This window comes from Acinonyx jubatus, chromosome B4 (assembly GCF_027475565.1).
Source record: "Acinonyx jubatus isolate Ajub_Pintada_27869175 chromosome B4, VMU_Ajub_asm_v1.0, whole genome shotgun sequence".
Taxonomy (NCBI): Eukaryota; Metazoa; Chordata; class Mammalia; order Carnivora; family Felidae; genus Acinonyx; species Acinonyx jubatus.
Window position 1 is genome coordinate 88,865,852 of NC_069387.1, and position 22,385 is coordinate 88,888,236.

Sequence of the window (22,385 nt, forward strand, 5' to 3'; positions counted from 1 at the left end):
ATGCCAACCAAACAAGTTAGAATTAGGAAATAAAGGTGCAAGGGTAGGTAAATTTGTGCTGATTTCTTCATCTTACACATAAGACTTTCAACGGGTGCACTTTCATTGCATGTAATTAATACAGGCAAATTAAAAAGCATTTGAAAAATGGAAGGTTTAATCCATCTAAAACTAAAAATACTAGATAATCTACTGATCTGCTAGAGAAAAAGTCAAAGGAAACACCTACTTTAGGGGAAAGCTTTTATATAAATGTAAATGGGATAAACTTTCCTGTTAGGAGACAGAAGTCCTCAAGATTAGCTTAAAGAATTCAACTTTGTAAAAGGCATACTCTATCTAAAAGGGATACTCAAAGCAAAATGACACAGAGAAGTTAAGTTAAAAATAGAAGGATGGAGGGGCGCCAGAGTGGCTCAGTCAGTTAAGCGGTTAAGTGTCTGACTTCAGCTCAGGTCATGATCTCTCTTCAACGTGTTTGAGCCCACGTTGGGCTCTGTGCTGACAGCTCAGAGCCTGGGGCCTGCTTCAGATTCTGTGTGTCTCTCTCTCTCTCTCTGCTCCTCCCTCATTATACTCTCTCTCACTCTCAAAAGTAAATAAACATTAACAACACTTTTTTTAAAAAATACAAGAATGGCAAACTAAATGAAAAGAGGAGTCACATTTTACTATCAAAATGAAATTAAAGGCAAAAAACCCCAAACATTTCTAAAAGAGGTTTTTTAAAAAATTGGCTAAGGCTACAATCCACAGTGAAGATATATTGATCTGGAAACTGTATATGCCAGGGGCACCTGGGTGACTCAGTTGGTTAAGCATCCGACTTCAGCTCAGGTCACGATCTCACAGTCTGTGAGTTCGAGCCCCACCTCGGGCTCTGGGCTGATGGCTCAGAGCCTGGAGCCTGCTTCCGAATCTGTGTCTCCCTCTCTCTCTGCCCCTTCCCCGTTCATGCTCTGTCTCTCTCTGTCTCAAAAGTAAATAAATGTTAAAAAAAAAAAAAAAAGAAACTTTAAATGCCAATAACACAGCTTCAAAGTACACATGTAAAAACTTTTAGAGATAGAAGAAATTGAAACACAAATGTCATGAAAGACTTCAATGTCTCTCGGTGTCTGACATACCATATTGGGAAAAAGAGAACATGGGGCTCTGACTACATAATCCACAACATTGCTGAAGTAAATACATCAATTTAGTGAGGGTAACTTGAGGATACAACCAACCTATTTGCAGATAGACAAAGAGTTAAGAAAATATGAAAGCCTTAGTGTATAAACCACTGATTATTCCAAACCATGGTACAAATCATAATCTGAGTAAAATATAGGAAAGTAGAAATTAATAATAATGGGGAAGCAAAAATTCCAACAACTTTTTAAAAATAGAACTTTTTGAATGGCCCTTGAATGAAATAAGCAAACAGAACTACAATTACACAACTCTTTTTTCTTGTGGGCAACTGATTTTTCCGCCTAGAGGCTCATAGGAGTTTATATCTTGAGTGTTTAAATAATTCTGTTTTGAGGGTCTGTATTAATTTTTCCTGAAACGTCTTGAAACCTTACGATCTATAGATTTAGTTATTCATTTTAGGAAACGTTCCTTCTGTTTTAAGTGTTTAACTGTTTTAAGCCTTACGATCTGTAGATTTAGTTATTCATTTTAGGAAACATTCCTTCTGTTTTAACTGGGAAAATGTCTTTTATTCATTTTGCTTTCTGTTTCAGGGTCTCCCTGGTTTGTTGTTTGCTCTCCAATTATATCCTACATATACTTGCATGATTACTTCCATTTGTCTGTTTTCTTCCATATTCACTTTTCTCGAGCTATGTTTTCTTGCCAGAGATTCATTTTTTTTTTCTGTGTCAGTTCTGCTCTTTGATATTTCTAATGCATTTCCTATTTCTGAAATAATAGGGACTTTTTCCTCGACTCTGCTAATGACTTTTCATTTCATTCTGTTGTCCACTTATCTGCTTTTAAAATATTTCATGGTGTTCATATTCTCTTTAATTTCCTTGAGAGTTATGAACCGTTTGTGTTTTAATTTCTTTCTCTGTTTTGTGGGATAAAACTTCCAGGAAAAAAAACCCAAACATTATTTGCCGTTTGGATACTTAGACTTCTTCCATTGTTAAAAGTTTTCTTTTCTTTTTTAGCCTACCCATTTAAGAAAGGCAATTCTAAATTTTTTTGTCCAAAAATAGTGGTAGGTGTTTTGTCCTTCAGGCTCCTCCCTGTTTACGGGCTTTGTCTGTAGTCTCAGCAGGAGGAGCAAGGACTATTAACTCATTAATGGTTTAGGAGCACTGGGGGAGGAGCAGGGGGAGGTCCCTTCTAACTGTGTGACTGGTCTGTTTGGTCTTCTGCATCTAGAAGCCCCTACATTGGGCACTTGCTGACTCTGGGGACACCTTCCAGGTTTAAACTGTGCTCCCACTTCAGAGTGGACCCTTGGGGCACTCTGACACAAAGACCCCAAAGGCCTTCAATTATACATTTAATGTGGTCCACTGTTTTTTATGTTTGGGGAGAGTGATTCCCTCTTATTCATTCTTTCTCCAGCCCTGTTTGTCAGTGAGGACAATTATCGTCCTCCAAATCATTCTCCAAGTCCCACCTACCCTTACCAGAGATGTTGGATGTCCAATTTCAGTAGTTCCCCTCATGGCCATCTTTTCTTCAGGCGTCATGTACAGAATGAGACTCGAAGGGTCTGCTTCCACCCCTCACACCGTGGCCCACACACCTGGGTACTGTCACAGGGCTGCTTGGGGGTTTCTGAATTTCATCACCCTTCTGCTCCACTGATAACACTTCTCAAAGGTTGTTGTTTGATATTGATAATTTTCCTACTTTTCAGGACTGAAAAAAATATTCTTGGCTTTTTCAAAAACTTACTTCATTTGGTTTCTGCTAAGGGAAATCTTCAAGTCTGCATCTATGCTACTTCCTTTCCCAGAGTGTGCTTCTTGGCTTTTGCTTTTGCTTCTCTCTGATATTCTCTCAGATCCACATACTGTAGCCCCACGATAAATGACCCACTCCACTTGTATTGCCCTGGTGCCCAGCCAGAGACAGCATCACAGGCTTCCTGGGTTACCGTATCTGCTGGGAGAAACTTGATCATTTCCCCAGATTCTTAAAAAGGATGGGCATATCCTTTTGAAAGTCTTCAGTAATGGAGAATCTTTGCCTTTGAGGTGCTCACTTTTCTAAGTATGCTCAAATTATATTTGCAGCAGTTTTATGTAGAATCTTCCTTGGTTTAAAGGCTACTTATTTACAGCCTGTGTGGGTTCTACTCACTCTTTCTCCCTTCCCTTCTCTTCCCTTCCCTGCCCTGCCCTGCCCTTCCCTCCCCTCCCCTCCCCTCCCCTTTCCTTCCTTCCTTCCTTCCTTCCTTCCTTCCTTCCTTCCTTCTTTCTTTTCTTTCTTTCTTTCTTTCTTTCTTTCTTTCTTTTCTTTCTTTCTTTCTTTCTGAAAATGGATTTTTATTGTCTACTGTGTACCTACACCTGTGAGTTGGATCTACCCATTCATGCCAACATCTGACTTCAAATTCTTGGCTCTATCCCTATACTTCAGTCCTGCTTCTTTGGAATTGGCATTCCTACTGTGATCTTTTTATCCGCTCCTCTGAGTCTGTTCTAGTATATCCTTTAGAGCACCCAGTGTGCAGAGAGTTTAATATCTAGTTGGGAAGATAAGCTTAACATAATAAAATAACAAACAGTAATTTAAAGTATCATTGAGTAAGCTTTAGGTTGTATAACAGAGTTGGTAGGTGTCATTGACAATCAGAAGTAGTGAGGAAAAGTTATGAAAAGCTTTGGGGAACATATGGGACTTTTACAAGGTATTATTATTAAAATGTTCATTTATTCTTTTGAGAAGGAGAGAGAGTGAGCAGGGGAGGTGCAGAGAAAGGGAGAGAAAGGATACCAAGCAGGCCCCATTGTAAGCATAGAGCCCGACTTGGGGCTGGATCCCATGAATGTGAGATCATGACCTGAACTAAAATCAAGAGTCAGGCATTTAACAGACTGAGCCACCCAGGTGCCCCTGCAAGATATTATTAATGAATGGTTGAGATTTGGAGATGGCAAAATTCCAGTCAAATGAAAGCACATGAAAAAAAGAATGGGTAGTGAACTTGAGTATATTGATGCAACCATGAAGGTACTCCTCTGCATACTCCCATCTTCTTTCCATAAAGGAGATAGCAAATACGGGGCTACGGAAGGTTTTTTCCCCCCTAAGTTTTTTTTTCCTGTCTGTAGGCTTCTATGATATAAATTCCTTACATTTGTGTGGTGATTAAATATTTTTAAAGCACTCTTATATATCATTTGGCCCCTATAACAACCTTGTGAAGTAACGGATGAGGTAGTCAGATTCTAATTATCTTGCTAGAAGTTTTATATAGCTAACAAATGGTAGAACTGGGGGGGGGTGATTTGGGCTGGAAGAGCCTCATGTCTGGGAGGCAAGTTAGATGTTATCAGATAAAAATAGTGAGGCCCCCAATTTTGATGGTAGCTGAGGAATGGACAAGGGATAGAAATTAGAGGTAGTAGTAATCACAACAGTTTATGAATAAGTGGATATGGGAGTATAACAGATGAGTTTTGAATATTGGTAACTAAACAATGCTGATGCCATCATCAGCAAAATATATGCAAGTCCAGTCTGATTCTTACTTTGAATCCACTCATTTTTTTTTTGTAAGATGAGATAAAGAACTCTTTCTGATTTTTTGCACTTTCCTGTTTATTTTTAAAAAATTTTTTTCAATATATGAAATTTACTGTCAAATTGGTTTCCATACAACACCCAGTGCTCATCCCAAAAGGTGCCCTCCTCAATACCCATTGCACTTTCCTGTTTAAAATTTTGTTGTTGTTTCTCTATCTTTTGGCCAAGACCAAGTCTACATTTAAAAATGTTTTTATGTATTTCAAGACTATTTTGAGTTTACTCTTTACCTTTCTTATTGCCAGACTACATAATTTTAATTACTGGTTTATTTAACCATTTGTATAGGCTATTTCTTTTAACCCTTTTATTGTATTTGTGATTGTCTTCTGAATCTTTTCCAATTTTCCACATATCTCGCTGGGTGTTAAATTCAGATTTGGTAATAATCATCATAGTTATAGCTTGAACAGTATTGACTTTGAATGAAGAATGGCACATCAGGTTTCTTAAAATTTGTACACCTGCTTATTCACACTATTATAGTGTTACACTACACTCATGACCCAGGCTCAGCGTATCATGTTTCCTGTTAAGCACTTTGAAACATTTTGGTAACATTTTGTGAAAGTTTCTAGCACAGTGTTGATGGACTTCTGGCAACCTTCCTCCTTCTCTGGAAGGTAGAGGTCTTGACCTTCCTTTCTGATAAGAAAGGAATTCATCAAGTTCACAGTAAAAGATAAGGCAAGGGGTAGTAACCCCCGGTTTGTGAACTCCTGAAGTTTTAGTATATGTATTTGGATTAATATTTTTCTGGAAAGGGTCCAGATATTTCATCCATTTTTCAATAATCTCCAGTAATCTCAGGAAGTAGATTTTTTAAATTTCAAATTATAGAAGAAGAGACTGAGGTTCAGTGAGGTTGTATTACTTGTCAGAGATTTCACGGACAGCAAATTTCAGAGCTGGGATTTGAACCTAGTTTGTGTGTGTGTGTGTGTGTGTGTGTGTGTGTGTAAATTAAACTTTAAATTCCATGTTTTCCACTTAATACATTCTACTTAGAAAAGGTGGGTGGTAAAAAATGATTCTATTCTAGGAAAAGTCATGATAAGAAAACCAGGGAGGATTGAAAAGTTTCAAAATAGTGTCAGTGAACTATTTAGGCATAGGCTTTGGATCAGGAGTTCTTAACTTAGGGTCGTTGGATTGAATTTGGAGGGTCCATGAAGTTGGATGAGGAAAAAAATCCAAATTTGTTTTAACTAACCACAATTTCTTTCAATTATGAATATAGAAAACAACCTGCAGTAGTATTTGTGACTTTATCACCAATAGAAATCATAGATATTTTCATATATTATAGTTGTCACAGATATCTCAAAATAACATTTATACTCATAACTACTTCTAAATTATAGCAATTTTTAGAGCCACTATTAGAGCTTTTTATTAAAAAAGTGCATTCATTACTGTGTCACAGATTTGTGGGTTTTTATTTTTTTCAGCATTTGATTACATTGCTGGTTGGGTTTTTTTTTTTTTTTCCTTTTTTAAAAATGTTTTTTATTTAGTTTCGAGAGAGAGAAAGACAGAGTGTGAGTGGGCGAGGGACAGAAAGAGAGGGAGGTACAGAATCCGAAGTAGGCTCCAGGCTACGAGCTGTCAGCACAGAGCCTCATAAGGGGCTGAACTCATGAACTGTGAGATCATGACCTGAGCCGAAGTTGGATGCTCAACCAACTGAGCCACCCGGGTGCCCCTGTGTTTTTTCTTTGTAATGCCATGTATTTCCTCTCATTCATTTAAAAACATTATCCTGCGGAGTCCATAGGCTTCACTAGATTTCCAAAAAGTCCATGGAACAAAAAAGTTTAAGCACCCTGCTTTGGGCATTACATCATCATTTCAGCATTTCCAAAGAATTTTTCTTAGTGTATTGAGCACGGGGCATGCAGGTCAAGATTTCATACATATAATAATACTTATTGAAAAGAAAATTTACAAAAATCATTAATCATCTGGTAGAACATGGACTTTTTGGCTTCCAGGAAATGTTTGTAGCTTCTTCTCTATTTTATTTCTTGTCATCACTAGTTGTATTCTGTCATAAACTGTCCTTACCTGACAGCTCTCTGGGGCTGCCATGGGGACAGTTTGGTGTAGTGTCTAAGAGTAAAAGCTTGGAGATAATCGTGGTTCACATGCACACTTCACCACTTAATAGTGCATAGGAAAGTGACCTTGTCAAGATACATGATAGTCTCTAAACCTCAGTCTCTCTACCTGTAAAATGGGGATAAGTAGGGTTGCTGTGAGGTATATGTAAGACAAAAAATGTAAACCAGTTAGCATAGCATCTGACAAATAATAACAATCACATTCATTGAAGATGGTCCTGCATATGACTCACTACTCTATACTCTCCATTCCAGTCTCTCTGCATCTCATGAGCTGAATAGTGATGGGAATCTTGGCAGGGACAACTTGGGTAAAGCTTTTGGCCTTATGGACTGAGGGACCAGAAAGCAGTGTCATAAAGCATGACGGTGAGAACTTGAATGTGGCAGATCATTGCAAGTGTTTGAGATTCATGGACTCTAGGAATAAAGATGAACATAGCCACTCATAAATGTAACTGGCTTTCTTGCTCCCAAGAGGCTAAGAAGAAGCTAAATATCTGAGCTGACTCTCTGTCCCTTACAGGACACTAGGAAACAGGGAGACTTTCTCTTATTCATACCCTCATCAAGATCTGGCAGCTCACCCGTGTCAGTGTTTCCAAAGTCGTCGGGACTACCAGCTTTTGGATTACATTAATAATGAGTCCTGAGCCCAAGTGAGCCAACAAAGAAAAATAATATATCTAAGGGAATTCAGCCCTCAGGATCACTCAAAACAAATAGTCACATATCTGATGAAAGAGAACTTGTAGCTAAACCAAAACAAAGAAACCAACTGTGATGACACTGGTTGCCTAATCTACGCACGTATAGTCATCCTTTTTATTCAGGGCAGAGTAACTCCCTCCTCAGGTGAATAATACTTGACCTAAGCCAATCATAAAATTCCACTCCCCTTGTCAGTGATTGCTTTCAGCTTGGACAGATGCCCCATTCTTGGTCGGTTGCATCTCAGAGAACATCTAATTGGAGGTTTCTAGTAAAAGTTCTCCTCACTAATAAAAAAAGACACACTAGTTGAAATGCTTCCATTTTCACTGGATGTTGTCCTGTCTGCCTTTGGTGTCTGGAATTGCTGCAGCCATTGTGTGACCATGAGGACACATGTGTGACCATCACTGACATTGTTAAAGAGGGCAGAAAGGAAAACACATTGTGCCACCTATGTGACCAACAGGGAACCGCATAAATATTATGTGGTCCTTGTTTCGTAAGTTAACAGTGTTCTTAATTTTAGAGCCACATTCTATGTAGGATTAACTAGAAAGCAGAGGCACCTAAAGCCTAGCCTGGTGATGCTACCCCTGCATTTCAAGGATAAAGGGGAAATTGTATAGGCTTCCAAATTCACAATAGAAGTATCAGGTTAGTGTTAGATTTCTATTTGTAACCCTGGAAGCTGGAAGATGGCAGGATACATCGTATGTATAGATGGGGAAAGGAGGAGAATAAAAGTTTTCTACAGGCTCTGTTTCACATGGGTGGGAGAAAGGGGGAGCAAGAGAAGGAGGATATAGGGTCTTGATTTGGAAAACAATGGGTCTTTGTGGAAGAAACTGTGTCTTGATGTAGTGTATTGTAGATAATTCAGTGTTTGTGAGCACAGAAAAAGGAAAAATGACATAATGGGGGGGGGGGGAATGGAATGAATATGAATTTGATCCAAACAGCAGAAACAAGGGGAAAAATACAGCAAAAAATGAATCATAAATACAAAGCAAGATGAGGGGAAGATAGGTATGTCAGTTGTTAAATATCAGTGGATTGAATTCCCCCAATAAAAGACAGAAGTGGTCAGAGACTGAGTTAAAATCTAGCATTTGCCACTTACAAAAACAAAGTATAAAGGAAGCTTGAAAATACAGGCATTGTCAAAAAGACATCAGACCAAAGTAAACAAAAAGAAAAGGAGAAATGGCCGTATTACCATCAGACAAAGTAGACTTTAAGCTAAAAACACAAAAGGATAAAATGGCAAATTTGTGGTCATAAAAGGGCATTATTCATGAAGAGTATAGAGCAATCATAAACTTGTAGGTGTAAAGTAACATAACAACTAAACATATGAATCAAAATCTTTAAAGAAAACTTAATTTTAAAATACAGAGTTATCGGGGCGCCTGGGTGGCTCAGTCGATTGGGCGGCCGACTTCGGCTCAGGTCATGATCTCGCGGTCCGTGAGTTCGAGCCCCGCGTCGGGCTCTGTGCTGACGGCTCAGAGCCTGGAGCCTGTTTTGGATTCTGTGTCTCCCTCTCTCTGATCCTCCCCTGTTCATGCTCTGTCTCTCCCTGTCTCAAAAATAAATAAAAACGTTAAAAAAAAATTAAAAAAAAATACAGAGTTATCATGGATAACTTCACTATGTCTCTTTCAGATTCAGACATATGAGTAGTCAAAGCTAAGGAGGTTGAATAAGCAAATAATATAATCAATAAACTTGATTTAGTAGATATATAAAGTATCTTTCAAATTAAAAAAAAATCCCTCAAAAACATAATTCTATATTTTCATGGAACATTAAAAAATAGATCATTTACTTGGTCACAAAGAAAATATTAATAAGTATTATTAAATTTAATAAATTTTAGAAAGCAGAGGCCATATTTTTATAATAATCCAATGAAATTAGCAGTAAATATCTAACTCTATGGGAGACACTGAACATTATATTTAGAGGAAAATTTATAGCCTTGCATACCTTTGTTATTAAAGGGAAAAAAAGATGAAAAATAAAGGAACTTTATAAAAGAAACAATAAAAACTCTAGGAAGATGGAATAAAGATAAAAGCTGAAGTTAATGAAATAGAAAACATTAAACAATTGTGGAAAGAAAAAGCGAATTAAAGATGATTTTTTTAAAGATCAAAAAAGAACCCCGATTAACTTACAATGAACCCATTTAAGGAAAACAAAGCAAAACGAAAACAAACAGAAATGTTTATGAAAAAGAAAACCAGTAAGTAGATACTTGCTTTTCCTAATATAAGAACATGTTGTGAAGCCATAATAATAAAATTATATTTGTATAGCAATAGATAAATAGATTAGTGGAGTAAACTAGAGAATATGTAAATAAATATCAGTTAAACATAGTATTTCAATTCAGTCAAGGATGGACAGTTTAAATATTGTTGATGATCCCGTTGCTCTTGCATTTGGAAGGAGATAAAATTGAAATATTATTTCATATACAGAAAGAAATTGCAGATGAATTGAGATCTAAATGCAAAACAAAACAAAAATCCTGCACAAAATATAAGATACCATGTGTATAGTCCAGAGGCAGGGAGCTCTTAATTACTGAGCTAGGAGACCAGAAAGCACAAAAGAAAGGGATAGACATACTTGACTAAAAAGAATCATAAAGTCAGTACAGAAACAACAGATATAAAAGGGTAGCTGTAATGCAGAGGCCACTAATTAACATCTGCAATATACAAAGAACGGTTACCAATTGCAAAGAAAAATAACAACAATAAATAACCCAGTAGGAAAAAGGGCAAAGAATATGAAGATGCAAGTCTCAGAAAAGCAAATAGCCAACAAGCATTAAAAGTTGGCTACCTTGGGGCATCTGGGTGGCTCAGTCGGTTGAGCATCCGACTCTTGATTTTGGCTCAGGTCATGATCCCAGAGTCATGGGAGAGAGCCCTGTATCGTGCTTTGAGCTGAGCGTTGAGCCTACTTGGGATTCTCCCTCTCTCTCTCTCTCTCTCTCTCTCTCTCTCTCTCTCTCTGTCCCTCTCTCCTTCCAACTCTCCCCCCCCCCCCCCAATAAAAGTTAGCTATCTTACAGATAGTCACTGAAATATAAATTTTGCTTAAATGAGCTACTGGCAATAATTTCCTGGAAGTTTTTCAAAGCTGCAACACCTGCAGTGCCTGGGTGGTCCAGTTGGTTGAACGTCCAACTCTTGATCTTGGCTTAGGTCATGATCTCATGGTTTGTGGGTTGAAGCCCCATGTGGAACTCTGCTGCTGACAGCCTGGAGCCTGCTTGGGATTCTCTCTCTCCCTGCCTCTGCCCCTCCTCTGCTCCCTTTCCCTCTGTGTCTCTCTCTCAAAAATAAATAAATAAACTTTAAATAAAAAGCTGCAACACCTATTTTTGATGGAGGGTATGGAGAAAAAGGTATTTAACTATGTTTTGGAAGGCCATCTAGAAATATTTACTAAACATAAAAATGCATTTATCTTTTGACATAGCAATCCTATTCCTAAGAATCTATCCCATAGGAAGAAAAACTCTACCAGAGATAGGAGCATATATGCAAGGTTGTTATAGCAGTATGTTTCATAGAGGAAAATAATTGGACACAAAGTCATTCCTGTCATTTGGGGGATGGTTGCACAGTGGAATATTATGCAGCTACTAGAACATTTACATTTATGTGTGTGTGGATACCTATGATTTTGTGAGGCTAATAGAACATGGAAAAAATGTGGTAGGACCCTTATTAAGTTGTTACCATAAGCTTTCCTGAAGGATGCGGAAAAGAGCAAAGAAAATAGGGAGAAACAGTTGCACTTAAAGTACATATGATATATTCCCATTTATGCATTTATATATGGTTAATAAAATGTGTGTGACATTTTTCAAAAGCAATGGGAGCTAAGCAGTGAGGCATTGAAAGACTAATAGCATTAAGATATCTTGTAAGCCAGACACTCAGGGCAATACCTGGAACTGAACATAAAGTTCAGAGCAAGTGAGAGGTAAAAATTATTTGTATGGAAGATACATTACAAACATGCACAGAAAGAAAAACCGTTAAAGAGCAAACAGCTATTACGTTGGCTCTTGATTTACACCTTAAGTCAAAGTACATGCTTTTTAAAAGTCTTTTGTATAGCACTAGATTTTGGCAAAATTCCCCTTAAGGGATTTTTCTGAAGGGAGTTTTCTAATATGGGAAATATAATTTAATTTTCACCTCGCTTTTAAGACCATGATTTTAATAATACATGATTGAGACTTTAAAAAATTTTTGTTATACTGAAAGGAGGCCAAGTATCTCAATAAAAGGAGACTATTTGCTGCTGCAACAGTGCCAGGGTGCTTTATGTTTATGGATGCTGACCATGCCTTCCGCAATCTTATGCTATTCAAACTAGAAAAGACCAAAGAAATTGCATAGGTGTCCATGACATATTATCAAGAGATAGTAACCCATTGAGTGCTATACTCTGGTCTGTAGTGATGAAAGAACAATAAATGCTTGAGAGGTGATCTTTGTCAAAAATGTCTGCAATACAGACGTTGATGTAGTGTGATACCATTTTCATAGCTTCTGTTAATATTTTCTTCAGCCTCAATTTGGTTCACTTTTTCAGCTAACATTTATTTAGTGCCTACTCAGTACTAAGTAGCTAAATCTTGTACCTGCACCTCGCTTCATTTACCAGTAGTCGAGGGGTGCCTGGGTGGCTCAGCGGGTTGAGCATCGGACTTTGGTTCAGGTCATGATCTCACGGTTCGTGGGTTCGAACCCCACGTCCTGTTCTGTGCTGACAGCTCAGAGCCTGGAGCCTGCTTCAGATTCTGTGTCTCCCTCTCTCTCTCTGCCCCTCCCCGGCTCATGCTCGCTCGCTTACTCTCTCTCTCAAAAATAAGTAAATGTTAAAAAATTTTTTTTAAAACAGCAAGTGGTTTAGAGGAGCAAGACTTGAGTATTATTGCACAACTGACAGAATAAAATGTCAACCTATAGGCCATAGAATATACTATGGATGTGCTTAGACCTTTATGGAATTTTTCTCATTTGTTTTTTATTATGGTTGTCCAGGGCCAAATTAAAATATCTATGCAGTACAATACCACTTTAACCAATTTCATCCATCTGAAGTTCAACTTTCTTCACGTGATCACATCTAATTTTTAATTCATTAAGCTTGCCTGTGGTCAGAAGCAAAGCCATTGAGACTTTCAAATTACAAAGACCACTTGTACCCATGGGTCTTGCTTGGTACAGGACCTTGGCTACATAGAATAGTTTAGTTTCACCTCTCTGAGGGGCTCAAAGAGCTGTTGCTATAAGGGGTATTAAGTGGGTTAGAATGTAGGTAGGAATTTTCAGTAGAGAGAAAACTGTCAGCCAGGTGCCAAAATCATCATTAAATATTAGTAAGTGACCTAGAGATTCTACAAGTAATTCTGTAACAAAGACTTTTGTGACTGTGTCTTTTAAGACAAAACCAAGGATTAGTTTTAAATCCCAGATTTCCAGAGTAACTAGGCATCCTTCTGGGAGCTTCAAATGCATCAGGAACAAAAGAATTCTCTGCCCCCTTGAAGCTTTCATTCTGGTTGGGAGAATACAGACAATAAACAACAACAGGAAATGTAAACAGTAAGTTATAGTGTATTAGAAAGTGATTAAATGTATGAAAAAGAAGAGCAGAATAATGAAGATTGAGTGTCGGCAAGTTTTCCCTAAAGGACTTTAAAAAGAACATATAGTTATCAGAGTATGCCTTGATTTGATGTAGTTTGCTTCGTGCCTTTTTGATGTAATTTATTTAAAAATTTTAACATGCTAGAGAATATACGGTGTTTAATTTCTTAAACTTTGCCATGTGTCTGCTACAAGGGCAAAACATCTTTTGTTGTATAAACAATTATTTTGTTCTAAAATATATGTGTTTAAAAGCTTTCCTTAGTAATCTGTCCTGTTTCAAAATATTTTTTTCAGGATGGGTTGTCAGAAATTTAAATTGTAGTAGGCGAACCAAGTTTTGATGCATCATAAAAAGGTGATGTAGACCAGTGAAGGATCATACATTTATGAAAACAAGGAAGTATTTTATTCAGATTGTAGCACTTAGAAGTATATAATAGAATAACAATCTAAAGTCTATTCCAAAATTTAGAGAGGTTTCAGTTAGAGAAAAATATCAGGAGGAAAATTAGATAAGTAAAAGAATTTCAAGACAAGTCTCTCAGAGGAGTTAATCTAACATTTTTTTTATCAGGCACATGTATGTAAGAAAGAAATTATTTGAAAATCTTGATAGGTACTCAACTAAAGAATGTAAGTAATAGTTTTACAGTCCCAAATGATGCTATGTAGTGAATAGACCTAATTCAGGACTGCAGTTGAATGGAACATTATTTCACTTTTAGTCTGGCTTGCATGTCGCTGAGAATAGAATCTGTTATTTCTTTGAATTTCCCCGTCCTATATCCCTCCTGGCATTCTTAAGGTCAGTGAAGCACAGTAAATAATCTTCACTCAGCGAGCAACCCAAATCACCATCTTCCTGTTCGATGTAGCCAATAAATTCTGAGCAAACTCAACTCTCTGTGAAGCTTCCTAATGGATGCCTCACTGGACTGAAGAGCTTTTGGAAGCAAAATAAAATAATCATCTAAAGTTGAATGTTTTTAGATCAAGGTTACTAGGTCAACACTAAATTTAAAACCAGTTTGAGAGACATTTTTTAATGGCACTTAGAAATTATAGCCAAAGGCCAGGTCGTTACATGTGATGTTGCTCAGATCCTTTGATGCTAAAAGTCTACAACTGCCTTATGTGTAAGATACACTTTTTAAAACATTAACTATGATTTAAAGTAGCAAGAGACAGTGTTCAGGCCAGGGAAAATAAAGTCCCCTTCCTCAGCTTTTTGGTTGAAATGGTTTGAGTTCAGTAATTTTATTGAACCTGAAAAAAAATTATTAATAGCTGCCTCCTCAAAGGGAAACAGAGAAGCTTGCCCCTGTCAATTCCTGCTTAGGAGTTTCTGAGACATTTTGAGATTGCAAGAAAACTGCGGATGAAATCCGTACCAATTAGAGATCTTGTGTGTTTGGAACTATTTCAAAATGCTGTGCGGGGCTCAAAGGAATTAGTCAAGCCTGCTGCAGTACAGCTACATTATTAATCTCCAGAGACAATAGATACCAGATGTTCACACTGCCCAAAGGACACCTCAGTGTTCTTGACAGTCTTTGGTCATCTTGTCCTTTAAGAGATTCAAATGCCCAACATGATTATGATTGATAAGACTATGTGGTTTCTACAGAAGAAGTTACTGATAATCAGTTTGAAGAAAGACACTATTTTTGGTAGGAAAATAAACAAGATGTTAAATTTGATATTTGTAAAAAATTGCCTGAAGCGAAATAGTAGAAATTCTTTGCCTTTTTAAAAAAATTTCTTTGATTGGCCTAGAGATAGGTGTGTCTATAAACTAAGTGATGATCTTTTAATAAAATCCAGTTTTGTTGTTAAGTAATGAAATATGATACATTCTTTATTAATTCATTGAGCAAACATTTTTATGAGTGAAGTGTTGAAGATATAGTAGCAAACAAATAAGTAAACAAAAACCAGCAATCATGGTCTCACGGAGCTTGGGGAAAGAAGCAGGCATTAATCAAAAGTTACCCATATTTATTTATTTATTTATTTATTACCCATATTTATTTAAATAAGTAATTACAAACCGTGATACATGCTTTGAAGAGAAAATATTGGGTGCTGTGAACATGTTTGGCAGGAGAACTTGACCTAGCGTTAAAGTTCTGGATTCCTGTGTTTAATCACATTTGTTGAGCACCTACTGTGTGCCCAAAGGCAAAACAGATTATCATAGCCATTTAAAAGAGTACACTCATCACTGTCAGTTTGGTAGATTGAAAGATATCAGGAACAGCAGCAACAAACCACTTAAAAATAAACTAAAGATAAAAAAGATCCCGGAGGTGGAATTTTATTTTAGTCTTTCTTCAAATATGGCTTCTGTTCAATATCCTAAAGAGCATTTGAGTCATGCTTAAGATTTTTAGCATATTACTCATTTTATTGTGAAAATCCCATTAGAAAATACTGTGAAATTTTAAACACCTTAGAAAACACAGAAAGGTGGGAATCGAGCCCCAGTATCTAAGTATGTTAACGTGTAGATCATTATGCTCTCCTGCTAGTCGTTCACCTCCCATACCTTCCTTCCCTGCCAGGCTCTGTAAAGAGCAGCTTTGTTTAGGTGCCCCACTTCACATAAGATTTTCAGCCCAACAGAGTTGGGCTTCTGTCAGTGCGTTGAAATGGCTCTGCCTAAAGTTCACCAGACTTCCTAATTGTTGAATTCAGCAGTCTCCTCCCTGATCTTATTTGACTTGTCCTTTCGGTAGATTATGTCATTGGCGACTGTCCTCCAACTTGAAACAGTTTTCCCTTATCTGACTCTGTCCTGGTTCCCTTGTCCTCCTCCTATTTCTTGAAATGCTCTCTTTCATTTTCCTTCACTGACTCTTACTCCTCAGTTCACCTTTCAAATACCTGTCTGGCTCTCCCTTATTGCCTCCTGCATATCCTCATCCATAACCTTACTGTCTTATGTGCTCTGATGACTTTCACATCTGTATCTTTAGCCAGGGTCTCACTTCTGAGCCCACATCTCCCTAAGCCTCCTAGATAGTTCCACACTAAACTGATTTTCTTGTTTTCCCTGGAACATGTATGACTAGCATGATCCAGCTAGTCATACAAGCAGGAAACCTAGTAGTAATTCGACCCTACTCTTCTCCTTCACTCCCCAGCAGGTACCACCCAAATCAGTGAATTGTGGTCTCTTAATCTCTCCATAATTTCTCACCTGCTCTCCAGTCCCATCGCAAATGCTTTCATTTAGAGCTTCATCGCTTCTGTTCCCACACAGTCTTGCATTTGATGTACCTGTTTTCGCCTTCTTACCCCCACCCTCAGTCTGCTTCCAGAACCATCTTCCTAAAGTATCAGTCTGCTTATGTTACGAGACTGTTTCAGGTGACCCAGTCATCATGCCATTTAACATGTTCCTGACATTCAAAATGCCACTGCCACTTAGAACTACATAACAGGGTTACTTGACAAGATGAAAAAGCAAGGCAATCAATAACCAAAATAAAATGAATGCTTGAAAATGCATTTGAGCATTTTGTATCTTCATGAATTTTTCGAGTCTGTAGATCTATGCTATTTTTTATATTCTAAACTTCCTGTTTTTCAAGAGAAGTGTTTTAAGTATTATTTTTATTTGAGGTACTGCTTAATAAAGCTGAATGAAGCATGGGAGAATGTTTGCCAAAACCGATGGTTTTCTTTTTGTCCTAATTGCTGTTGAACCATTTTCTTGACTAGAATAGTTTGCCTCTTGAGACTCACTGCTTGGTTGCAGTAATAAAATCATGTCATCAGCACATAGGGGGATACTTGTCTTTATATTTGCAGTGGCAAGAGGGCGGAAATAGAATACATCCTCACACCATAAGGAACGACCAAGTATAGAGTTGAATAGTGTTCTATAAAGTTTTTTCCACCGAACCAGCTCCAGGACGAGACAGTCCTGGCCTGCTGCAGTTCTAACTCAGAGGGCATTGCAGACGTCATCCTCTCATGCAATGAGTCCAGAATCACTTTGTAGCCAGCGTCAAGTCTGAGCCAGTTAAAGCTGCTAAACCTTACATTGATTTTGGGTTTTATCAGTAAGGCAAAAAATAATATAATGGTGGTTAGTAGAAAAATTATGATGCCTGAAATCTGTTGCTTCTCCCCATAAAATATTAGATCAAGAAACCAAAATCTGCAGTTTATTAAAAAGAAATCTCGGCTTCTTGTTCAAAATAATAGACTGAGCATATATGTTCGTTACCCTCTCTCCCAGGAGAACCCTATAAAGTGAGCCTAAGGAAAAGACGAAGAAAGAGGAGGAGGAGGCATAAAAGAAGAAGAACCCCACTGCAAAGAGAATCGGAGTAGGGGTGGGGTGTTGAGCAGACAAAAAATTTTAACCAATTTTTTCCAAGAAAAAAATGGCTGGCAATGCATTATTGGGCACGACTGATTAAAGAAAGCAGCAGCCCAAAATACGTACAGGACTTACGGCCCAGGTGCCCAGCAGAATTACAGAGAGGCTCAGAGTCAAGAACAAATTGTCAAGAGCAAAATGGGGGGCTGACAACAAGTTGTTTACCTGAAAGTCTAAAGAACAGCTGGACCAGTTTTACAGCTTTCTCACTTTCATAGTTGGAATGGCAGATCATCAATTACCCACGGGGGGGGGGGGGGGGGGGGGGGGAGGGGGGAAACAAACAAACCTAGAAGACTGCTCTCTAAAGATATTAAACAGCCTGTCTGGGAGAGTTGGGACTGCTCGTGAGGTGTTGTGCTCCAGAGTGAGCCATTCCCCAGACAGGTATTCAGGGAACTCTGGGACATACCCTTGTCCCTCAGCAAGAGACAACAGTGTCCCCAGAGTTCCCCATCAGCTTTTCTGTTCAGGGCTAAGAGCTAGTCAGGAAACAAACCTGTACTGTACCTGATAGCAGAGGAAGTGTATGTCCGCTGCATGGGACAACTGACCCAGACCTCCATTCTTAAATAGAAACGGTCGAATGAAGAAAACCAACAGCAAGAAAGACAAAAACCAAGAAAAAGAGAACAAATGCCCCCAGAGGAAGCAGAGATATTTTAGAGAATAATAGAAACACCAAAACTACAACAATTCTCTGATTCATATTCTCAGCGGTATTTGAAGTCTTTCACTTATAAAATAAGAAGATGATGTTGTTTAAAAAAAAAAAAAAAGACCAAAAAACCAAAACTAGAGACCAGGAATAATGTGAAAAAAATATGTGGCCAAAAGATACCTATGATGCAGTGTCATTCATGTGGCTTTTTAAAAATTTAAAACCTTGTATATTGCTTATGAATATAGACATATGTAGAAAATGAATCAAAGGAAGTGTGGGAATGGTACGTAAACAATTATCTCTGGGGCACCAGGAAGTGTGAGGGTAGAGGAGAAGGCTGGAGGCAGATCTGGCTGTAACTGTAACATTTTATCTTGTTAGAAAAAGAGAAAAAGCTGAAGCAAATACAGAAAAAAATATTATCTGTTAAATTTGGGTAGTTAATATCTGTTAAACATGGATGCCTATATATCCTAAATATTTTTGCATGTGGTTGCATGGTTGAAATATTTCTAATTAAAATTTGAAAATTAAAATATTGAATTATAGAGCATACTTGTACAATTGTGTAGGAAAGTCATGGTCCAAACGAAAAAAAAAAAGAAAACGTGACATGCCTTTTAATAGTGATGCAGTATAAAAGAAGGGAAATCTGTCTGACTTTAGGCAGCCTGGGGTTATGCCAGTTGGATCGTTGGAGAAGGGGATTTAATCCCAGCACTCTTTAGTTGTGCAGTAAGCACCAGTATATAGCCATAATAATACTAACACTGTTTACTAGTTTTCAACTCTCAGAACCAATCTTTAGAAAAGCATGGAAGACTTCACTATGGCTGAGCATTGGAATGGGGAGAAAAAGGTAGAAGGAGGGTCAGGGGGCTAAGGCCATCTTAGAGAGTGAAGAGTCAAACGATACTAAGCTATAGGATAGTCACGCATTCATTTGTTCATCTGTCAGATAGTTTTGGAACACCTTTTATGTCACGGGCGCCGTTTTAGGTGATTGGCAATACATGGGTGGGCAAAACTGACAAATTCTCTGCTCTTATTGAACTTACATTCTAGTTCAAGAGGAAGACATTAAGCAAAGTTTTAAAAGAATTAAAAATAGTACACTCTCAAAAATTGCAAGGGGGAAGGGAGGGGAGATTGGTGGAAGTATGAATACTCTATCTTCATCATTGACAGGAGGGAATCAATTTATAATGTCAAAATAGCCCTGTCCAGTGGTGGGAATTTCTATATCTGTGGAAATGAGGTTGGAAATGTTCTACATCTATACCTGTGTTGTCCAGTATAGTAGCCATGTTAACGACATGTAACTGTTGAACACTTGAAATATGGCTAGCATGACTGAAGAACTGAAATTTTATTTAATCTTAATTGATTTAAATTTAAGTTGCAACATGTGGCTGGTAGCTTCTGTATTGGACAGCACGGATTGAAAATGAAGGCATTAAGGTAGCAGCATAAGCTTATTTTTTAGAATTAAACCTAACACCTGTTAAGCATGGTTGTTTGCAGGGGTGGGGTGAATTGAAAGGGAATATTTCACTACGAGTCACCTTGCACTATTTGATATTCTACTACATACATATATTTGGTTGACTACTACTTAAACTTTTGGGTCTTTGAGGGGGAATAGAGAACCAACATTTAAAGATGAGATAGAAGTTAACGTTTGACATGTCAATTGAAGTGAATAGCTGGGCAAGAATCAGAACTCTAAACTTCAAACAATTCTTGTTAGCAGGGCGTCTTCGTAGAGAGTTGTATCTTTTGGCTTGAGGCAGCTAATTAGGGAAATCGTGGTCAGTGAGGTTAACAGATTCTGGCTTCAGAGATACTAAAAGCTACAAATTCTGAAATATGGTCCTAGAATTATAGAGCTGTGGGAATCGGTACATACAGAAAAATACAGATCTGTAAGTATCCTCTGTGTCTCACCAAAACCATGCTCAAATATTTATCATTTTTTTTTAAAGAGGCATTTTTAAAAAAATTTTTTTAACGTTTATTTATGTTTAAGACAGAGAGAGACAGAGCATGAAAGGGGGAGGGTCGGAGAGAGGGAGACACAGAATCTGAAACAGGCTCCAGGCTCTGAGCTGTCAGCACAGACCCGACGCGGGGCTCAAACTCACGGACCGCGAGATCATGACCTGAGCCGAAGTCGGCTGCTTAACCGACTGAGCCACCCAGGCGCCCCTCAAATATTTATCATTATTAAAACATCATCTAAGCCCAGCTGAGATTTATTGTGTCCAAGCTGATTTTGCACTTGAAGATAATAAAATATTTGGAATTACATTTCAGTGTAATGACTTCTTGGTCATGGGTAGTTTCTGTTGTGTTCTGTTGCTGGGTCATGCAGCTAACTTACTGAGGTTTCTCATTTTTATTTGAGGGTTGGGGGAAGATACGGGGAACACGGCAGCTGTATAGCAATCCTTGTTAAATTAAGAGTAGAGGTAGGAGGACCCCATTTTCTAGACGTGGTACAGATGGGGTTGGCTTCAACTTGTTTATAGTGTGTTGCTGGTTTTGACAACTCGTTTCAAAGATTTTTGAAAGGGAGGAGGAAAAGGTTGGCATGGAGTGATGAGAAAGCTTTTCTCAGGAGGCAGTTAGAACAAAACACTTACAACTCGTCAGTAGAACACCACTGTGGAAAGCTATGTCACTATTCAGGGATGGGTTCAAGTAGACTCTGAGCAGCTTCGGTGAGCCACATTCTGAGTCCGAAGGAAAACTTCATTTTACTGCAGTCTTAAAAAAAAAAATCCATTCTAACGTAGATGGTAGCAAGCCCCAAGGATCTTCCATTAAACTGAATCCCTTGCTCTTCTATTTGAGATGTAAATGAACATATCCTGGATTTGCTTCCTATTATGCCAGTACTGTGAAGTTATGTCTGCAGATTAATGTGGCCTGCTGGCTGGGTCACACTGAAGCAGGACTGCCTACAGACCGCCTTGGCTGATTTAGTTGTGGTACTTGTATCTGTATGCTGTCTGGAGGCGAGAAGTCTTTGAGGGGAGAATCTATTTATTGAATAGAGGACGTTCCTGGTGATAACAGGCTAATATCTAAACAGTACAGTGTATACTTTTAGAAATAAAATGATAATACACCCAAATCCAACCTCATCAAATAGAAACAAAGGGATGTATTGGGGGTGGGGCGAACCAACTGTTTATACAGGTTTTCAAATGACTGTTCTTGTAAAAAGTGCATGGAATGCATCCAAAACAAATAATGTTTTGTTAGATGAGAAGACCAAAAGGGAAATCCTAGAGAAAGGAGAATGGATGATCTTTCTTTAATGTCAAAACTGACATAAACACACCCCCCTCCCCCTTTTGCTCAAGATAATTTTCTCAACAAGACCCAGATTGCTTCAGTCTTGCCTATCACCCTTTGAAGCACTTTCCTTATTATTAGGAGTGGGGGCAGGGTTTCCTTTGAGGATTTTTGCAGCAGTGAAGAGTTCCTCCTTTAAATACTTTCACATGATGAGGGAATTCCGCTTTCAAAGTGCTGTCATCTCTGTGGCTTCTCTGCCATGAGACAATTTATTCTTGGGTAAAGGTCCTTCTTAGTTTGATTGTCAATAAGGACTTTTCTGATGGATTCTCCTTCCGTAGAGCTCCGCTTTTTCTGGGAGACCTAGCGAAAGAATTCAGTGTTCTCCTGTGTTGACCTTAATGAACTTGGCCATGATTCTCTTTTGAAATGTGTTCCGCCACACTGGGTTATTTATAGTCTTCAACATAGTTGCCCTTGTCAGTCTCCTCTAATGAAGATTTGAATGACGTATCAAACGTTCCATCTTGAAAACTGCATGTCTTCTACAGCGCAAAGAGACACTGAATTTTGGGGAGTTTTGAAAAAAAATGTTTTTTGTTTGTTTTTTTTAATGTCTCTTCTGATGTTTAAACAATGCCATGAGAAATAATTAGTACACTATTCAGGTGTCAACAGTTTTCCCAGAAACACTGAAATCTTTTGAGAGCCTCTACTCTGTGTCGCTATAC

General features: G+C 38.0%; 1 protein-coding gene across 3 annotated transcripts in view; it reads left to right on the top strand.

Moving 5' to 3' along the window:
- The window catches only part of MSRB3 (methionine sulfoxide reductase B3), a 172,293-nt gene that overhangs the window by 135,559 nt on the left and 14,349 nt on the right, over positions 1 to 22,385 (top strand). The gene's annotated exons all lie outside the window — the stretch shown is intronic.